Consider the following 20,332-nt stretch of genomic DNA (forward strand, 5'->3'; position numbering starts at 1 on the left):
AAAACAAAAGCTGTTTGATAAACCTCCAAAACTGACATGCTAGATTTTGAAATACAAACACAATTAGAAGGTGTACAATCAATTTAACTTACATTAAATACTGTAGAAGAAACAAAGGTATTTTTAGCTTAACAATTAAAAGAGCCTTAACACATGTGCTAACACTTGTTAGAAATCCTAATCAGAAACTTTATCTCTTGCTAACATAACATCATAGCGAACTGCAGCTAATTTCAATGTATGTCTCTGAAAACGTCCAGTACCAAACTTCCAAAATTAAGGCTGTTACTTCCAATATTGATTGATTTCTAGACCAGTCCATGATTACGTCTGAATAACTGGTCACATTTAATGATAAAACAAAAGGCATTATAACTTACCTTTTTAATTCTCTGTTCCACAAGGTCTAAGAATTTGAGGTAAGGCAGTTGTCCCATCAGGGGTTTATGTAAGCAATGGTGGGTCAGGAACTTATGTCCAATACAGCTTCCCAGTCGCCATTATCAGGGCACTCAGCAAGCTTACAGGTCAGCATCATTCTTTGTCCTGACATCAGCATGTCTCATCCATTGCTCTGGTGGCCACCATGCTCCTTCATCATCCTGCAGATAAAAACACAAGCACACTCTTTTCCCCATAATTCTAACACCTCTCAGGATGTTTTAATTATACACAGGGAGCTTATGAATTTCTAGAATGCTGCTCTGCTGAGCATTGATGCCGTAGATACTGCAGATAAAATTGCCCATGACCTGAGGTCAGTTTTTCAATTTTGATCAAGCTTCAAAAATGGCATATGTAGCTTGGTCATGCTAGCCCTTTTTGTCCTGGGAATGCTTTATTTTTGCCTATCATGTTAAAGCTTTCCTTTAACAACATCAACATGTTGGCAGCCAAAGTACATGGCTTGAACCTGAAAATGGACTCCCAGACAGAGTTATGAAATTAACAGGCTGACAAGCCAAACATGGGTAAGATTTGAACAGAGACTTACCAACCTAAGACAGAAGTGCATTGCTTCTGATAATGCATATTCCATGATGGGTAAGGAAAGCATTCTTGTCAGAATGACTTAAGACATGCTCAGTCTTGTTAATGAAATAAAAAAGGGGGAGAGGTGGAGCAGCCTTTGGGGTTGCTTGGCAAGAATCTGACAAGGCCTAAGACAAGGCAATGGGCTGCTTGGCAGGAATATGACATTGGCCAAGGACAAGGATATAGGCTTCAGGCAGGAATTGTACATTAGGCTAGAACAAAGAAGTAATTTCAGGTAGGAATCTAAATATTAGGCTAAAACAAAAAAGTAATTTCAGACAGGAATCTAAATTTTAGACTGGAATAAGAAAGTAGGCTTCAGACATGAAATGACCTTGCTCTAGGACAAGGATGTAGGCTCAGATACTTTGGTCATCTTGATAAACCCTTAGAAACAGTTACCATAGGATTGTTCGTGTAAATGGGTTTAATGCCTTGATTTTCTTTGACTATTTGTGTTTATTGCCTTGCTTATTCCTTCACTATTTACATCTATTGTATTGCTAGACCCTCAACGTAAATCTCACCTTAATACATGAATGTAATTAAAATGGTTTAAAAGCACAAAGGAGGAGGGAGAATGGGATGGGAGTTCTAGGGAGGAAAAATGGGGAAAGGGGATGACATCTGTATTTTAAATAAGTATAATATCTAATAAAAATAACAAATATAGTTTAAAAAACCAAGTGAATATCTAGTGTCAAGGAATTTTTTTACAATTATAAATTTTTATTTTTCTTGGGAAATGGGAAAATTTCCTATTGATAACTTCATATAATTTTATCAATATTTTCATATAATATTATCAATATTTTAATATTTTATCAATATTTTAATATTGATAATATTGAAATATTAATGGTCAATAACAATTACATTTCTTTAAACTATGTATCATTAAAACTTTCATCATAAGTATTAGATGCAGGAAAATATATAGTACTTTATCTGATATTTGTTGTGATAGTTATTGAACCCAGGCCTTGTATATTCCAAACTAGTGCATTACAACTGAAAAACACCCAACCCAGAATTATTTTCTCTAATAATTGAGAGAAAACGCTTTCAAGAAATGTGCATATTTTCTATGGCTTTGTTATTGGAGATAGAATATACTTGCATGCTCAGAAATATTGTTACATGGTTTCCAATTATCTAATGCCATAAATACCTGAACAAAGCTATTGTTTTGCTAATTATTAGAATTCTAATAAAGATTTAACCTCACAGATATTTTTTTAATTAACTAATCTAAAGATATTTTAATTAATTCTTTTAGAAGTTTGTACTTTACATTTTGACCACATGTACTCTTGTGTCCAGACTCACTTTTAAAACAGCACTTTTTATCCAATTTGTGTTGATTGTATACTCTCCATATGGACATTCATTTGGGGCTTTTTGACCTGTCATGAACCACACACTTAAAGAAAACTAACTGTTCCTCTCCTATCAGCTATCAAATACCAATAGGTCCTTAGCTATGAGTGATTGCTATATTTCTAGTGTACAGTTCCTCTCCATGTCAGGATTTCATCTGTCTTGATCTTCCAGGTTATGTAGATGCTATCACAATCAATTTAATTTCATATTCACAACACATCTACTATGGGCAGAAAACAGTTTCCTTTTAGTCATCCACTGCTGGATTTTTCAGTCTTTCTGGCCTCTATCCTGCAATGATATGGGAACTTTTGGAGGAGTGAGTGTGATATAGATGTTCCATTAAGGGTGGAAAAATCATCAACACTTATCCCATGCATCTTGATCAGATGTGAGTCACTGGGAGTCACAGTTATAAGTAGAATGGGTGTCAGGAGATGGTAGCACCTCCATATCTCATATCTTCATTTTCCTAATACTTACTGAAGGGTTAAAAATCTTGGGGCAATTACTGCTCATACCAATTACCTAGTAAGTCACTACCATCTAGAGCTGCTTAGATCTCAGTATATTAAGTTCATTTATGATTTCTCAAAACCTAAATGTGTCATAGTCAGTCATCTGCAATGACACTCACTGATAGCAGAGAAGGAAAAAGTAGAGTCCTTCTTCAAATATGTATTTTATTCTAAAAACTGTCTTGGCAGATACTTGGGGAAATATTTTATTCTTAAAGATAACTTTCCTTTGAGGAAGATACTTATGTGTCAATTTGAATAAGGGTAAATAATCACATAACTATTATAACTAAGTACAGATACTTAACTTTGGAAATAAATAGTTTAGCCCCATCAACACTTAAACATTATATATCTGTTTCAACAAGTTAAATGTTTGATATTCTTATTATTTAACAAAAATTTAAAATTTAATATAAGATCTTCCCTAAGATCTTATAGATCATCTCCTCCATTTTATACACCCAAATTTAAGTTTTTTTGTAAAAAACAAACAAACAAAACCCACCAAACTGCAACCAGGTAAGAGCAAGCATAATAAAACTGTGGATTCCATTACATGTTGGTCAAGTGCTTCTGAACTTGAGACCTGTCCTGGCATAGTAGATATGCCCAGTGTCACTCTACTAGAGAAAAGTTATTTTCCCTTTCTCAGCAGATATAAGTGATAGTTCAATTGCTATACTTTACCTCCATATCTACATTTTCTATTTTTATTAGATATCTTACTTACATTTCAGATACTATTCCCTTCCCCCACTTCCCCTCCCTAGAAAACACCTATCCTATCCCCCCACCTCCTTTTTGCATTTATACAATTTTTTTTAAATTTTGATCAAAGGCTTTATAAGTTTGGTAATGCTCAACAACAAGATACCCATACAATAAGAAGTGTAACCCAATATCCAACCTAGATATACCAACTATACCAACTATCATTGACTGGCAGAGATACATGAAAATTCACCCCCATTTCTCTCTCTCTCTCTCTCTCTCTCTCTCTCTCTCTCTCTCTCTCTCTCTCTCTCTGTTTCTCTCCTTCTCATCTCCTAGCTTCTCCTCTTCTTCTCCTCCTCTTCCTCTCCTTACTCCTCCCACCTTAGCTCCTCCTACATATCACCATTCCTGTTAAAATAAAACTTTTCTCTCAAAATAAAATTAGAGCATAAATATACAAATCTGTGTCAGTAAGGTACAAGATAGACCTAATTTCCAGTCCATCATTTTGTTGACTATCCAAAACCTGTGTCATCTCTCCAAATTAAAAGTCTTAGTTCTGAACCTGACTTTTTTCTTGGATTTAGAATAAATGTCAGCTGAAAACCATCCACTCAAATCTTTTCTTTCAATGTAAATACCCGAGATTGGCTATGAGACTACAAGTCTTCAACCCTGTCAGAAATCCAGAATGACTGAGTTAACTGAAATTTTATGAAGCACAAAGCATAGCTTCTGAAACTTAACCAATTTATAGAGACTGCTGAACACATGGACAGTCCCTATACAACAAAATGTTGGAGCATCGAATCTTCAGCCTTCTGGACCAAGATCATTTGACAGACCTAGTGATGCAGAATTATTAAGGGCTGATTACTCTGTCTTGGTAAATATAATGAGTCAACTATTCCACTGGACAGTAATTTGTCTGTAGATGAAAAGAGGCAATTCTTGCCTAGTGGCTGACTCACAACAACTAGATAAACTCCAAAGATGCTCAATTTCTTCTTAGAATCCAAGACAGGAAGCTGTCAGGAGCACACAGGTTTCTAATCAAAATGAACATTAATACAGATATGTTTGTAATGTTAATTCTGTTGATTTCTGATCTTTTGAAAAACAACTATCTATGTAAGGCAATCTGGAATGTTGTCTGTTAACTCCTCTCAGCTATTTCTAAATAAAATATAGAAAACACCCTAACAATAAACTCAGAGCTATGAATATGCTATAGGCCCTTAAATCACAGGCTAACCATCACAAATTAATTAAAAAAGTTAAAAATGTACTGGGCCTAAGTACTGGGTAAAAGTACTGGGTCTACTTGTATTCTTAAATGTGTTATATAGGCACCATGCCTATAAGAGTAACAATATTAATCTCACTTTTATATCAACAAGAAACTTGTACAAATGAAAACCTTAAATTTGAAATCAAAGTAAATTTTGTACCATTTAAGAAATTATAACTTCAGCTTAATAACTATTATACAGATTTCTACCAATAGATTATGGCTATGCAATAAATCTTAGCTATTCTTTCTTGTTCCAACAAAACCACTACTTTTCCCTAGGAAGATAGCCAAATATTAACCACCTCTATCTCCAAGCCCAGGGAACAGAGGCGCCAACTCCACATTAACTTATTCAAGTTGATTACATGCATTGAGATATTAGAAGACAGGCAGGGGAAAGAGTAAATTGATAAGCCTCTGACACTGTGTCTTCACTGAACCCAGCTGCAATTCCAGGACATCAGAGGTTCGAGCAGGTCTGTTCAGCTTGCTTGATGAGTAGATATACCAAGGCTGTGTATTCTGCAATATACAAATCTCAAAACAAATTTTAGTACCAAGATAATTTTTTGTTTGAATTCTGGAATCTAGTCTTCTGGCAGACTGCCTCTGTCGTGTCTTATCCATATAATTCTGGGAGTTTCTATGAGTGTGTGCTCTTACCATCCTCCCATTCCCACCTCCCTGCTCTTGAATTCCCCAAAACTAGTGAATCCATACTTTCAGGCACCAAGGCCCTCCACTTACACTGATGACTAACCCCTTACCCCATCCCCTTCCTCCTATTACTATGAGGGTGGGCTCCCACCATCCTCCCATTTCCCCCTCCCTGCTCTTGAAATTCCCCAACACTAGGGAATCCAAACTTTCAGGTACCAAGGCCGTCCACTTCCACTGATGCCTGGCAAGGCCACCCTCAACTACCTATACAGGTGAAGCCATGAGACACTCCCTTTGTGTTCTCCATCTGGAGATTTTAAAATGGCTACTCCAGCTTGTTTCTTAAAACCATTTGCTTGAAAAGTTGTTTTCCAGCCTTTTACTCTAAAGTGGAGTTTTTGTCACTCTAAGACCTTTTACTCTAATGTCTAAGTATTTGTCATTGAGGTGGGTTTCCTGAATGCAGCAAAATGCTGGGTCCTTTTTATGTAGCCAGTCTATTAGCCTATGTCTTTTAATTGGGGAATTGAGTCCATTGATGTTAAGAGAGATTAAGGAACAGTGATTGTTGCTTCCTGTTATTTTTGTTATTAGAGGTGGAATTATTTTTGTGTGGCTATCTTCTTTTGATTTGTTGGAAGAGGATTACTTTCTTGCTCTTTCTAGGGTATAATTTTCCTCCTTGTATTGGAGGTTTCCCACTATTGTCTTTTGTAATGCTGGGTTTGTGGAAATATATTGTGTAAATTTGCTTTTGTTGTGGAATATCTTGTTTTCTCCATCTATGGTAATTGAGAGTTTTACTGGGTATAGTAGCCTGGGCTGGCATTTGTGTTCTCTTAGAGTCTGTATGACATCTGTCCAGCATCTTCTAGCTTTTATAGTATCTGGTGAAAAGTCTGGTGTAATTCTGATAGGTCTGCCTTTACATGTAACATGGCCTTTTTCCCTTGCTGCATTTAATATTCTTTCTTTGTTTTGTGCACTTGGTGGTTTGATTATTATGTGATAGTAGGTACTTCTTTTCTGGTTTAGCCTATTTGGTGTTCTATAGGTTTCTTGTATGTTTGTGGGCATCTCATTCATTAGGTTAGGAAAGTTTTCTTCTATAATTTTGTTGAAGATATTTATTGGCCCTTTAAGTTGGGAATTTTCACTCTCATGTATACCTATAATCCGTAGGTTTGGTCTTCTTATTTTGTCCTGGATTTCCTGGATGTTTTGTGTTAAGAACTTTTTGCATTTTGCATTTTCCTTGACAGTTGTGTCAATATTTTATATGGTATCTTCTGCACTTGAGATTCTCTCTTCTATCTCTTGTATTCTGTTGGTGATGCTTGTGTCTAAGACTCCTGATTGCTGTCCCTGGTTTTTTATCTCCGGAATAGTCTCCTTTTGTGATTTCTTTGTTTCTACTTCCATTTTTATGTCCTGGATGGTTTTGTTTAATTCCTTCACCTGTTTGGTTGTGTTCTCTTGTAATTCTTTAAGGTATTTTTGTGTTTCCTCTTTAAGGGCTTCTACCTGTTTACCTGTGTTCTCAAATTCTTCGAGAGTGTTATTTATGACCTTCTTAAAGTCCTCTATCATCATCATTAGAAGTGATTTTGAATCTGACTCTTGCTATCCTAGTAATATGGGGAATTCAGGACTTTCTTGTGTGGGAGACCTAGGTTTTAATGATGCCAAGTATCCTGGGTTGCTGATGCTTATGTTCTTGCACTTGTCTTTTGCCATCTCGATCTCATTAGTACTACCTGCCCTGTCTCTGACTGAAGCTTGTTGTCTCTATAATCTTGGTTGTATCAGAGCTGTGTGGGGTGGGTGTTACTACTGAGGCTAGGCCTGGGGCCCAAGATCTGCTCAGTGCTTAGCTGCGGACAGGAAAGTACCAGTGTTCCAGGCCAGGAGTGACTTCCTGGGTCCTAGTGGGTCCCAGCTACTCCCTGTTTGGGGCAGGTGTTGCTGTCTCCTTACCTAAGATACTACCCAGGTTAGAGCTCCTAGGAGGCCTGCTTCCTCTGGGTTCTGAGAGATTGGGGGGCAGAGCTGCTGTCAGGATCTGCTTAGTATTTGGGCCCAGACCAAAAGGATGTAGCTACATTTTCATTCATTCATTCATTACTTCATTCATTCATTCACAAATTTAAAAACTCATTTTTTAAAATATAACAAAATAAAATATAAATATATAAAACAAAATCTATCACATTTCTTGGAACAGAAAACCCAACTGGAGGGTACTCAAAAAATTAAGTTTTATAGTAAATTGTTTTACATTTTCACCAGTCAATTTAATTAGTCACCTAACCCTAAATTAAAATAGATTAAGAACTTTTTAATATCAATAGTTTTAGAAGAGCATTATAGTAAACTTTTATGCATCTTGAAGATCTTTATTATAGTACTGTACCTAAATCTCAAGAGACTTGGGATCCCAGGAACTGAGAAGTTAGGGGGGATATCCTCTTGGAGACACTGGAGAAAGGGGTGTGGGATGTTGAACAGTTGGATAGTAGAGCAGGAAAGGGGTAAAGTCTGGACTGTAAAAAATAAATAAATAAATAAATAAATAAATAAATAACATCAAAGATTCAAACTTAAGAACAAAAGAATAGACAAAAAGAACATATATCTCCCGGGGAATATTTTTTCTCTCATTTACCCCAATAAATGGGATTAAAGAAGTGACCAAGAAAGATCAGAAACCTAAAAATGTTATGCTATAATATGTTAAATTTCATTCTTTGAAATCTTAGAGGACATATGATAAAATCAATTTGATTTAGTAGACGTAAGTGATCATTAATTTTATTATTAAAGATGAATAAGAGAGAGTGTAAAAAAATAACATAATTTGGATTTAAATTGAAAATATTATAGTATCTATATTGACAATCATAATAAAAGAAATATCTTCTGCATATTTCCTTTTTAAATTTACTGAATATTATAGTACAATCAGACCTTTCAAATAAATGAAACTTTTACTAAAAGACAAAACATTTAACTATCATTATACAGAGAAGAGTGTTGAAAAATCAAATAAATCTGTGATATGCAAGTAGAATAAAAACATTTGTATATAATTTTATACAACTGAATATAATATTAATATATAAAGGTCTATTTGTATACTTGACAGAAACCAGTGGTAAATGATGGATTTTAAATGTAGATTTTGCATCATATTAAAAACACTAAAGTTGGAGTATAAATCAAATGAAGAACATGTAACAACTTTAGGTAGATTGCTTTAGAACAGTATTAAAAGTTATTAAACTGAGACAAGTCAAGTAGGACTGAGTATTTCAAGATCTACATGTATGTAGCCAAATGTTATCAATCATTTTATTGATATTTTTTTTAACAGAACAGTCATATTTTATTTTCCTTGAGGTGTATGGGCTATGTAGTCTCAGGTTGTTGGCTACCCATGGAGTACCAAGTATGGCTTCCAACTCATGGAGTGTTCTTAATATCCAACCAGATGTGTTGGTTGCTTCCACAGTTTTCTGGCACTATTGCACCAGAATATCATGTATGACTTAGTTTACCACTGTAGATCAAATGGCTTTTAGCTGGAGTGGTGTTTGCCTTCTTGTTTGCTAACATGGAGAGCATGTTTGGTAGCATGCAGAGCACCTTCTAAAACCATGTACATTAGTCAGTGAAGATGAAGGCTCTCTCTAAGCACCAGTGTGATTTATCCTCAGCAATAGCTACTTTACCATCAGTTTGTGGTGAGCACACAAAATAGCCTTGGTAATTGCCTATGTTGTTGGAGGATTTCTAAGGGGCCCCTTAGGCCAAAATCTGTAATCAATCTCTACAACTGAATGTTTCATTTAGTGGCAAGTGTTGTCTACTTGGGGCTTTAACACTGACCTCCCATTATTTGCTGATTATACTTGTTTTTCTTTAATATATGTATATATTTATTGGAAGATTATACTGTAGTAAGTTTCCAAATAACCTCTCCCATGGCCTTTAGTTTTAGATGTCCTTCTCTGTTTACTCTCCCATTTCTATCCCTTTTTCTATTTAATTCTCCTGTTCCCATCATTTCATACATTCATCACTATTATTTATGTTTTTCTTCCTAGAGTTATTATTTTTTTTCCCACAAATTCCTTATTATATACCTCTAGGTAACCTGTTTAAGAAAGACTTAACAGCTAATAGTCACATAACAAAACATGAATACCATATTTGTCTTTATGTTCTTGTTTACCTCACTTAAGATATGTTTGTTTGTTTTGTTTTATTCTAACTCTATTCTCTGTAAATTTCATTATTTTTAGTTTCTGTGTGTGAATGTACCATATTGTGCTTATGCATTCTTCAATTTATGGATCTCTAGGCTGATTCCAATTTGTGTCTATTATTAATACTCTCATCAGTGCTCAGTGACTGTGCAAAAGATGAAGGAACAGATTTTAAAAGCAAGTGGGTATAGAAGACAAAGAAAATAGCCCTTTTATGCAAAACTCACAGAGACTGTAGCAGCATGCAAAGGGCCTGAGGGATGAGAAAGGTAGTGGACACAAGCCCCTATAAATAGCCCATAAGGTATTTCCAATTGATAATTACTTGCAAAGAAAGAATTAGCTTTTTTCAATGGAGTCTCACTGAGTGTATACACTATATTCAAGGGCAGTTCCCATGCCTAGCAACAGATGGTCAATACATAAAAAAACTCAATGGTATTATTGGAGGTTTCTTTTTCTTTTTCTCCTCATAATGCTTTATCTAAGTTTTTTTTTTTTTTAAATTTCCAAGCCTTTTGCTAATGTACCATTATTTGAAATTTTGTATTTTATGAGATTCCTGATTTTAGGAAAGTATATGTCTCTATCTCTATGTATCCACCTCTGACTATTCCTCATCCCATTTCTCTCCTGTATCCAAGATGTCACTACGCCCACACTACTCCCACCCCATAAGACTGCCCGACTCCCTGGGGCTTCAAGTCTCTCTAGGGTTAGGTGCATCTTCTCTCACTGAGGCCAGACCCAGCACTCCTCTGCTGTGTATATGTCAGAAGTCCTCAGACCAGTGCATGTATGCTGTCTGGTTGGTGGCTCCGTGTCAGAGATCTCAGGGGTCAGGGTTAGTTGAGACTGCTGGTCTTCCTATGGGGTTGCCCTCCTCTTCAGCTTCTTTCAGCTTTTAAATGCTAGCTTGTCTTCTAAAGGAAAATAAAAAGAACAGATGTAAATTAGGGTGGGTATGGAGATAGAGATATAGTGGGATTTGGGGAAGGGGAACAATGATTAAAATATGTTGCATAAAAAAATCTATTTTTAACTAACAAAAAGAAAAAGATAAAACTTATTAAAGTAAACATAATACCTGGAAGAATTATATCATCTTCATATTTGTGAACTTTTCTCATTATGAAAGATAATAATTTTTCTTAAACTCCAATTAAAGCTTCAACAAAATACTAGCAGTTTAAATTTTCACAGAAGATGAAAGAAACATTTTTTTCAAATTTACAAAGAAAATAAAGATAATGCATTTGTACTGGTTAGTATTTGGTTAACTAGACTCAAGCTAGAATCACCTAAGGAACAGAGATTTATCTTGAGGAGATGCTTTCTTAAAATTTCCTGTAGGGTGGAACCTCAGGATCCTTTTGATTTTCTTTTTTTTTTTTTTTTTTTTTTGATGACTAAGGATGTTGAACATTTCTTTTCTTTTTTGTCTTATATAATTTTTCTCTTTTTATTAATTATTTTACTTATTAACATTGTGAATGTTGTTTCCCTTCCCAGTCTCCCCTTCCATGAGACCATCCCCCCTTCCCCACCACCCCCTTCACTTCTAAGATGGTGCTTTCTCTAATCACTCACCCACTCTTACCTCACCTCTCTAGCATTCTCCTTCTCTGGGTCATTAAGCCTCCACAGGACCAAGTGCATCCTCTCCCATTGAGGCCAAATAAGGCAGTCTTCTGCTACATATGTAAGGAGCACACAAATTGGTCCATGTATGCTCTTTGGTTAGTGTCTTAGTTCCCAGGAGCTCTGAGTGTCTGTTTATTTAATATTGTTGTTCTTCCTATGGGGCTGAAATCCCCTTCACCTCTTTCAGTCTCTCCCCTAATTCTTCCATAGGGGTCCCCTGGCTCAGTCCAATGGTTGGCTGTGAGTATCTGCATCTGTCTTAGTCATGTGCTGACAGAGCCTCTCAGAGGACAGCCATCAGGCTCCTGCCTGCAAGCACATCTTAGCGTCAGCAATAATGTTGAGGTTTGTCACCTGTGCATGCACTGTATACCAAGTTGGAGCAGTCTCTGAATGGCCTTTCCTTCAGTCTCTACTCCAATTTTCATCCCTGCATTCCCTGTAGACAGGAAAAATTCTGGGTCAAAATTTTTGAAATGTATAGGTCGTTCCATCCCTTCACTGGGGGCCATGTCTATCTACTGGAGGTGGTTTCTTCAGGATCTATCTCCCCAGGCACGTTTGGGCATTTTGGCTAATGTCATTCCAATTGGGTTATAGGAGCCTTTCATATCCCTGCTGTCTAGGATGTTCTAGTGGTTCCTCCATGCCACTCCTTTTTTTAAAAAAAGAAAAAGGGTACAGCTTCATCCACGTTCTGTCATGGACTACATAAACATTTTAAAGCCATGGACTACATCTCTTCTTTGGGGCCTGCCGTGGGGTACCGTGGAGAAGGCCTTCAACTACCCAGCCACTGCCTAATCTCCCACCAAAGACCTCTCTGTGTTCCAGCCACGGAGCCCACCAACTCAAGCAAGGTAACCGAGCCAGCCAAGACTCGGACAAGCAAGTCGCCATGACCAAGAGTCTCATTCCCACTCCGGCACTGCCAGAGCTCATCTTCTCCCCCTTGCCCCTTTTGGTTGTAGGTATCAGAATAATTGTGGCTTCCTAGAATGAGTTAGATAGTGTTCCTTCTGTTTCTATTTTATGGAATAATTTGAGGAATCTTGGTATCAAGTCTTCTTTGAAGGTCTGGTAGAATTCTGAACTAAATCCATCTAGGCCTAGGCTTTTTTGGTTGGGAGGTTTTTAATAACTTTTTCTTTTTTCTTGAGTGATAAGGGACTGTTTAGATAATTTATCTGCTCTTGATTTAACTTTGGCATGTTGTACCATCCATTTCATCTAGATTTTCCAGTTTTGTTGAGTATAAGCTTTCAAAATAAGTTCTGATGATTTTTTGAATTTCCCCTGTTTCTGTTATGTTTCCCTTTTCAGTTCTGATTTTGTTAATTTGGATACTGACTCTAGGACATTTAATTAGTTTGGTTAGGGGTTTATCTACCTTGTTGATTCTCTCCAAGAACAAGCTTTTGGTTCTGTTGATTCTTTGCATTTTTGTCTTTGTTTCTTTTTGGTTGATTTGGGGCTTGAGTTTGACTATTTCCTATTGTGTACTCCTCTTGGGTGAGTTTGCTTCTTTTTGTTCTAGAGCTCTCAGGTGTGCTGTTAAGTTGTTTGTATGGGATCCCTCTAATTTCTTTATGAAAACACTTAGTGCTATGAATTTTCCTCTTAATTCAGCTTTCTTTGTGTCCCATAAGTTCAGGTATGATGTGTCTTCATTTTCATTGACTTCTATACTGTCTTTGATTTCTTTCTTTATTTCTTCCCTGCCAAAGTATCTTGAGCAGAGAGTTGTTCAGTTTCCATGACTATGTGGGCTTTCTGTTGTTTTTGCTGTTATTGAAGACCAGCCTTAGGCCATGTTGATCTGATAGGATGTAAGAAATTATTTCAATCTTCTTTTATTGGTTGAGGGCTGTTTTGTGACTAATTATATGGTTGATTTTGGAGACGGTAGCATGAGGTTCTGAGTAAAAGGTGGATTCTTTTGTTTTAGGGCAAAATGTTTTATAGATATCTGTTAAATCCATTTGGTTCATAACCTCTATTAGTTTCACAGTGTCTCTGTTTAGTATCTATTTCAATGACCTTTCTGTTGGTGATAGTGTAGGGTTGAAGTCTCACACTATTATTATGTGGCATTCAATGTGTATTTTGAGGTGTAGTAAAGTTTCTTTTATGAATGTGGGTTCTCCTGCATTTGAGGCATAGATGTTCCAAATTGAGACTTTCTCTTGGTGGATTTTCCCCTTAATGAATATGAAGTTCCCTTCCTCATCAAGCTTGATAACTTTTGGTTTTAAGCCTATTTTATTGGATATTAAAATGGCAAGTCCAGCTTATTTCCTGGAACCATTTGCTTTGAAGACCTTTTTCTATCCTTTTACTCTGATATAGGGTTTTTCTTTGTTATTGAGTTGTGTTTCTTATATATAGAAAAATGTTGGATCTTGTTTGCATATCCAGTTTGTTGCCTTGTCTTTATATAGGTGAGTTGAGTCCATTAATATTGAGAGATATTTGAAAGACATGACTGTTGGTTCCTGATATATTTGTTTTTTATAGGTGGCTTTATATGCTTATGGTTCACTCCTTTTGGCTTTGTTGTGCGATGCTTAATATCTTATCCTTTCTTTGGTGCAGGTATCTTCCTTGGATTGGAGTTTTCATTCTAGGATACTCTGTAAGGCTAGATTGGTAGATAGATACTGTTTGAATTTGTTTTTTTCCTGGAATATTTTGGTTTCTCTATCTATATAGATTGAGAGTTTTGCTGGATATAGTAGCCAGAGCTGCCATTTGTGTTCTCTTAGAGTCTACATGACCTCTGACCAGGCTCTTCTGGCTTTTATAGTCTCTGTTGAGCAATCTAGTAAAATTCTGATCAGTGATCCATGTACCTTTGTATTTTACATAGACATTTTCCCTTGCAGCTTTTAATATTCTTCCTTTGTTCTGTACATTTAGTGTTTTGATTATTATGTGACAAGAGGATTCTCTTTTCTGGTTCCATTTAATTGGTGTTCTATAGGCTTCTTGTACCTTTATGACCATCTCTTTCTTTGGGTTGGGAAAGTTTTTTCTATGATTTTGTTGAAGACATTTTCAGATCCTTTGAGCTTTGTTCTCCTCTATTCCAATTATTCTTAGATTTGGTCTTTTCATTGCATCCTGAATTTCCTGGATGCTTTGGGTTATGAGTTTTTTGTTTTGAATTTTCTTGACAGTTGTGTCAATCTCTTCTATGGTATCTTCTACACCTAAAATTCTCTCTTCTATTTCTTGTATTCTGTTGGCAAAACTTACATTTGAAATTTCTGGCCTTTTTCTTAGGTTTTCCATTTCCAAGTTTGCCCCCATTATGTTTTTTTTTATTGTTTCTACTTCCCCTTTTAAGTCTTGGATCGTTTTATTTAATTCCTTCACCTGTTTACCTGTGTTTTTTTATATTTATTTTAGTGAACTATTGATATTTTTTAAATGATTCTATTATCTTTATGATATAGGATTTTAGGACAGATTCCTGATTATCAGAAGTGTTGGTGTATTCAAGGCTTGCTGTGTTGCGAGAACTAGGTCCTGATGGTTCCCATGTATATTGGCTTTTGTTGCTTATGGTTTTGTGCTTGCCTCTATCCACCTGGGTATCTCTGGTGATACCCAGATTTGTTGGTCTGGGTGACCAACAATCTTTGTTGGTGTCAGTGACTCTGTCTGGATTCATCCTCTTTTGTCCCTGGGTTGCTTCAGGTCACCTGGTAGGCCTACAGCTCTGACTGTAGCAGATCGCCTGTGTGGTGTTCCAAATGGAGGCTCTTCAGAGGGTCAGAGAAGCTGCTGATATGTTGCCCTGGTTGCAGTAGATCTCCTTGGAGGCCTTCCAACTATTGGGTCTTCAGTGGAGTAGTCAAGCTGTTGTCCTATGTGGAGATGTTCTCCAGGGAGACCTACTGATTATGATTTCTGTTTCCCTATTTGCATCAGAATGCCAAGGAGGCTCTCAGTCTTTCAGTTCACTTGCCCTGTGTGCCTTCAAGCTGTGGTGTCAACTGCTCTGAGTATAGCGGATCCTCTAGGAAGGCTCAGGATATGGTGTCTTCATGGGAGAAGGCCAGCTAGCAGTCAATTGCTCTGAGTGCAGTGTATCCTCTAGGATGGGTCAGGTTATGGTGTCTTCAGGAGAGTAGACCAGCTAGGAGTCTGCCCCAGTAGAACAGACCAGATGGAAGGGGTGGAAGGGGAGTAGTATTCAGGTGTGGGATGGTAAGTGATGGGTCCTGAGTCCACTAGGCTACCAGTAGCAAATCTGGGTCTTCAGGGTGGGTTTTTTTACCACCTTCTCTGAGTGTTGGAGATCATCTAGGATGATTCATGCTATGGCGTTTTCACAGGAGCATACCAGGTAGGATTCTGCCCCAGCAAAAAAGGACCAAATTTTAATTTTTAACTATAATACATGAAGGACAGGTTCTAGAGGAATATATAATAGGTGAAAACATAATAGTCAAAGTTCTAGAATTACAACCCCATAGTGAAATATTTTCTTAAAGATGAAGTCCTTTAAGAGACAATAATACTAAGAAAATCTGTGCAGAAAATGATGAATAATAAATACAGGAAGATCAAAAACCACAGAGAATTATGTGCAGCAATAACAAACATCAAAATGACCTATATAACACTAGCTAGTTATTCTAATAACAGATGCAAAAGTAGGCTGAACATTGAGCCACACGTGACAAGCTGCTCCAAAACAAATCTTGTACCTTCTGTGAGAAATTTGCATTGTTAAATGCTTAGAGACAGAATACAATTGTGTTTTCCAGCAGCACTGAATGGGTTAACATAAATTCAGAGGCTAATTGCTCAGAAGTTGTGTATAATTAGAAACAAGATGACTTTCTAATACCTGATAGAAGTCCAGTTGATCTGCTGCTGTATAAATACCCGCAGAATGACCCTGTTGGATACTCCCAGAAATCACTGGTACATATTTGAGTAAAGAGCATCAGTTTGATTAGCACTGCATGTTCATTCCATTTGAATTTGACTGAAAATGTTAACTGAACCTTGGGCAAACTCTCACTTCTACTTAGCAGAGCATATAGTTTGGTAATTCATGGAGTTTCTAATTCTCTGGCCTTATTCTCTGGAGCTGCAAGTCCTGCCCCAGTTCTACTTTAGATTCCTCCTCCTGTTTGCTCATTAGGAGCATGATGTGTTCCAAGTGTTATTCTTGTCACTGGAACATGAATACAGCAGGAAAGGCTACTACCTTCATTTCTTTCTTGCTCCAACCATGTCTAACTGTTAGAGTACAAAAATTGTATTCTCATTCTCAATGCTGTTTTACAATATTCCTTTGAAGTCAACCTGTCTCTATGTGTTCCCATTCTTCTGTTTCTAGACATACTCATACAACATCGTGTGACTCATCTAACATGATTGGTTATGAACACATTGTCCTTTCTACCCACAATGTCTATTCATATCTTAGAAAAAACCCATCCTTATAAAAAGTTCAAGGCCAATCAAAAAATAAAAATCACCTCTTCATAAAGCTTTCTGTCACTGTTCAAGCAAGTTTCTGTTCTCCCTTCCCCACTGTATGCTGAGTGTCTTCACTAGAAAATTATTTGTTCTTACTACAGAATGCTATCACATATGGTTCTGAAGACTATGAATTTCATAAGCTCATAGGCCCTTATCAAGGATGAGTTGATCCTGTGTTTAAAGGATGATAATAATAGTAAATATAAATAATGTACCACTGAAGATTTTTTTAACATGAAAATGATGATGCATTTTCCCAGGAAATGTGAACAGAGTATGCCTTGTCTGTTTGTAGATTTTGTTTCTCTGAGCCTATTTTTGCTAAGTCAATTACCAAATCTAAAGATGCAGCATTACCAGCCAATAAGCATATGTCCTCCTGATGCCTCCATTCAAAGCCAAACAAACTGATGCATAACTCGTGTACCATCTTTAAGCGAGCTCTTCATTTGAAGTATTTTCAGTTTTCAAAAGTGACCATTTTCCTACAAGCACCAGTTTGTTGGTGCATTATTAGCTCTCATGTATGCCAAGGTTTATATAATTGGTATGTTGTGAAACTGTTCCATGTACCCAAATGATTTTCATATAGTAGCAGACAATAGTCTCTGATGAAGCTTTCATTCACAATTAATTAGCACAGCAAAAGGTTCAGCTTTGGCTCTGTCCTTTCAGAAGATTGTACTATGACACAGATTTGCATTTATGCAGCACAGCTGCTTTCCATGAAAAGATCATTTGCCCTCGCAATAATTTTCAAGCATGTGAAGAATAGTTTAACTCCTAAAGGAGTAAACCATGGTGCAAAGCAGATGGCTTAAATGTGGTATCGACAAATTGTCTTTCCAATACATGTTATCTTAAATATTTCTGCAAGCAACTTTCTCTATTGACACATTGAAAAACACCAGGATAAAAAACAATTCTAGGGATAATTCTCTAAAGCCACATCATAGAATTATTTGAGATGTAAATCATAAATCATTTAGCAGCCCAAGACCATTCTAAGCCAATTTACCAGGCAATTATTCTGATCAATGCCATTAATTCATTCAGTTGGAGGTAAGAATATCTCACAGCAGTTTAGTGAACATTAAAATCTATAATTTTAAAATATAATATCAATACAGGTGTGACCCATATAAATAACTTAAATACATGAACTTTCTCAAAGCATGACTCATAACTTCCTGTGTTTTACATAAAATTGACATTCATCAAATATGTTCTATATTATGTTTCTTATTCCCATTAAAATACGAACTTCATATAATTTCATCATACCATGTAATTTTGAGAAACACTTAGAAACAAGGAAATAATTTCATCATACCATATAATTTTAAGAAACATTTAAATATAAGGAAAATGATGTGTGGGTGTGAAGATATACTTCTACTAAAAATAAATTAAGATACTTTGGGAGATCTATAATTTTCCTAGGGCTTTCAATAGTAATCACAAGAACATTTGGTGTTTCATCCTAGTCACATGCATCATCATCCTACCAGGCAGCCTTTTTATATATGACAGCATTATTATGCTTTAATGCATTGAAGCAGTCTTAATATTTGGCATTATTATATTTAACTTACATGTACAGGTTTGGTATTTAGAATGTTATTCATTGGTCTATATGTATTATACAAAACCTATAGTACAGAAATGTGCCAAAAATATGTACCTTAATGTTGGTTAGAATATAAATAATTTCTCATGAATTACTACAATAAATTAAAAGTAATATGCTTAATCCTAAAATCAATATGATGTTACTCTTTATTGAGAAATAGCTAAATATTATTGAGAATTTAAATGATTCATGATTTTCCATCTTTTAAATTAATTGTATACTATAAGACATTTTAACACAGTAGTTCTCAACCTTCCTAATGCTGCAATTCTTTAGTACAGTTCCTTATGTTGTGACACCAACCATAAAATTATTTTGCTGTTACTACATAACTGTAATTTTGCTACTGTTATGAGTTGTGGTGTAAATATCTGATCAGTGGGATATCTGTTATCCCACATCCAAAGGAGTTGGAACCCAAAGATTGGGAGCCACTGTTAGGCTTTAACATAATATTATCTTGAATTGGACTTTGATAAAACTCTCAACTTGTGTTAAGATGTACCATGATTGTGTCTTACTTATTATGCATAATGTTTACTCATTCTATGTGCATTCAATTAGAACATCATGTCACACTACTGAGGAACTTGATGGCATGGTGAAGTTAGTGGAATCTGACTACATCATAGGGTTTTCTATCGGGATTCACCAAAGAAAGATTTGAAGACATCCTTCGTATTAGGATGCAGGACATATACTTTTAAAAAAGTGACCTGTTTATGGTGGGTGGTTTGAATATGCTTGGCCAATTGGAAGTGGCACTATTCGGAGGTGTGGACTTGTTTTAGTAGGTATGGCCTTGTTAGAGGAACTATGTGTGTCACTGTGGAAAAAAAATGAGGTTTCCAGTCTTCAAGTTTCACCCAGTGCAGAAGAGTAAGTCATCTCCTGGCTGCCTTCAGATCAAGATGTAGAATGTTCAGCTTCTCCTCCCGTACCTTGTCTGCCTGGATACTGTAACTAGGACCCACTAGGACCTAGAAATTCACTTCTGGCCCAGAGCACTGGTTCCTTCCAGTCTGGGCCTGAGCATGAGGCAGATCTCAGGAGGCAGCTCTGCACCCAATCTCACAGAACCGAGAGGAAGTGGGGCTCCTAGGAGTACTAACTCAGGCAGAACCTTAGGTAAAAAGACAGCAACACCCACCCCAAACAGGGAGTAACTGGGACCCACTGGGACCCAGGAATTCATTCCTGGCCTAGAGCACTGGTTCCTTCCTGTCTGCACCTGAGCACTGAGCAGATCTTGGGCCCCAGCTCTAACCCTAGTACCAACACCTACCCCACACAGTTCTGACACAACCAAGATAATAGGAAACATAAGTTCCACCAGAGACAGGGCAGACAGCACTAATGAGATCCAGGTGGAGAAAGGCAAGTGCAAGAACATAAGCATGACCAACCCAGGGTACTTGGCATCATCAGAACCTAGTTCTTTTACACTAGAAAGTCCTGAATTCCCCATATCACCAGGAAAGCAAGAGTCAGATCTAAAATCACTTCTAATGATGATGATAGAGAACTTTAAGAAGGTCATAAATAACACTCTCAAAGAATTTGAGGAGAACACAGGTAAACAGGTAGAAACCCTTAAAGAGGAAACACAAAAACTTCTTAAAGAATTATAAGAGAATAGAACCAAACAGGTGAAGGAATTGAACAAAACCATCCA

This window comes from Arvicanthis niloticus, chromosome 15 (assembly GCF_011762505.2).
Source record: "Arvicanthis niloticus isolate mArvNil1 chromosome 15, mArvNil1.pat.X, whole genome shotgun sequence".
In the NCBI taxonomy this organism is placed as follows: domain Eukaryota; kingdom Metazoa; phylum Chordata; class Mammalia; order Rodentia; family Muridae; genus Arvicanthis; species Arvicanthis niloticus.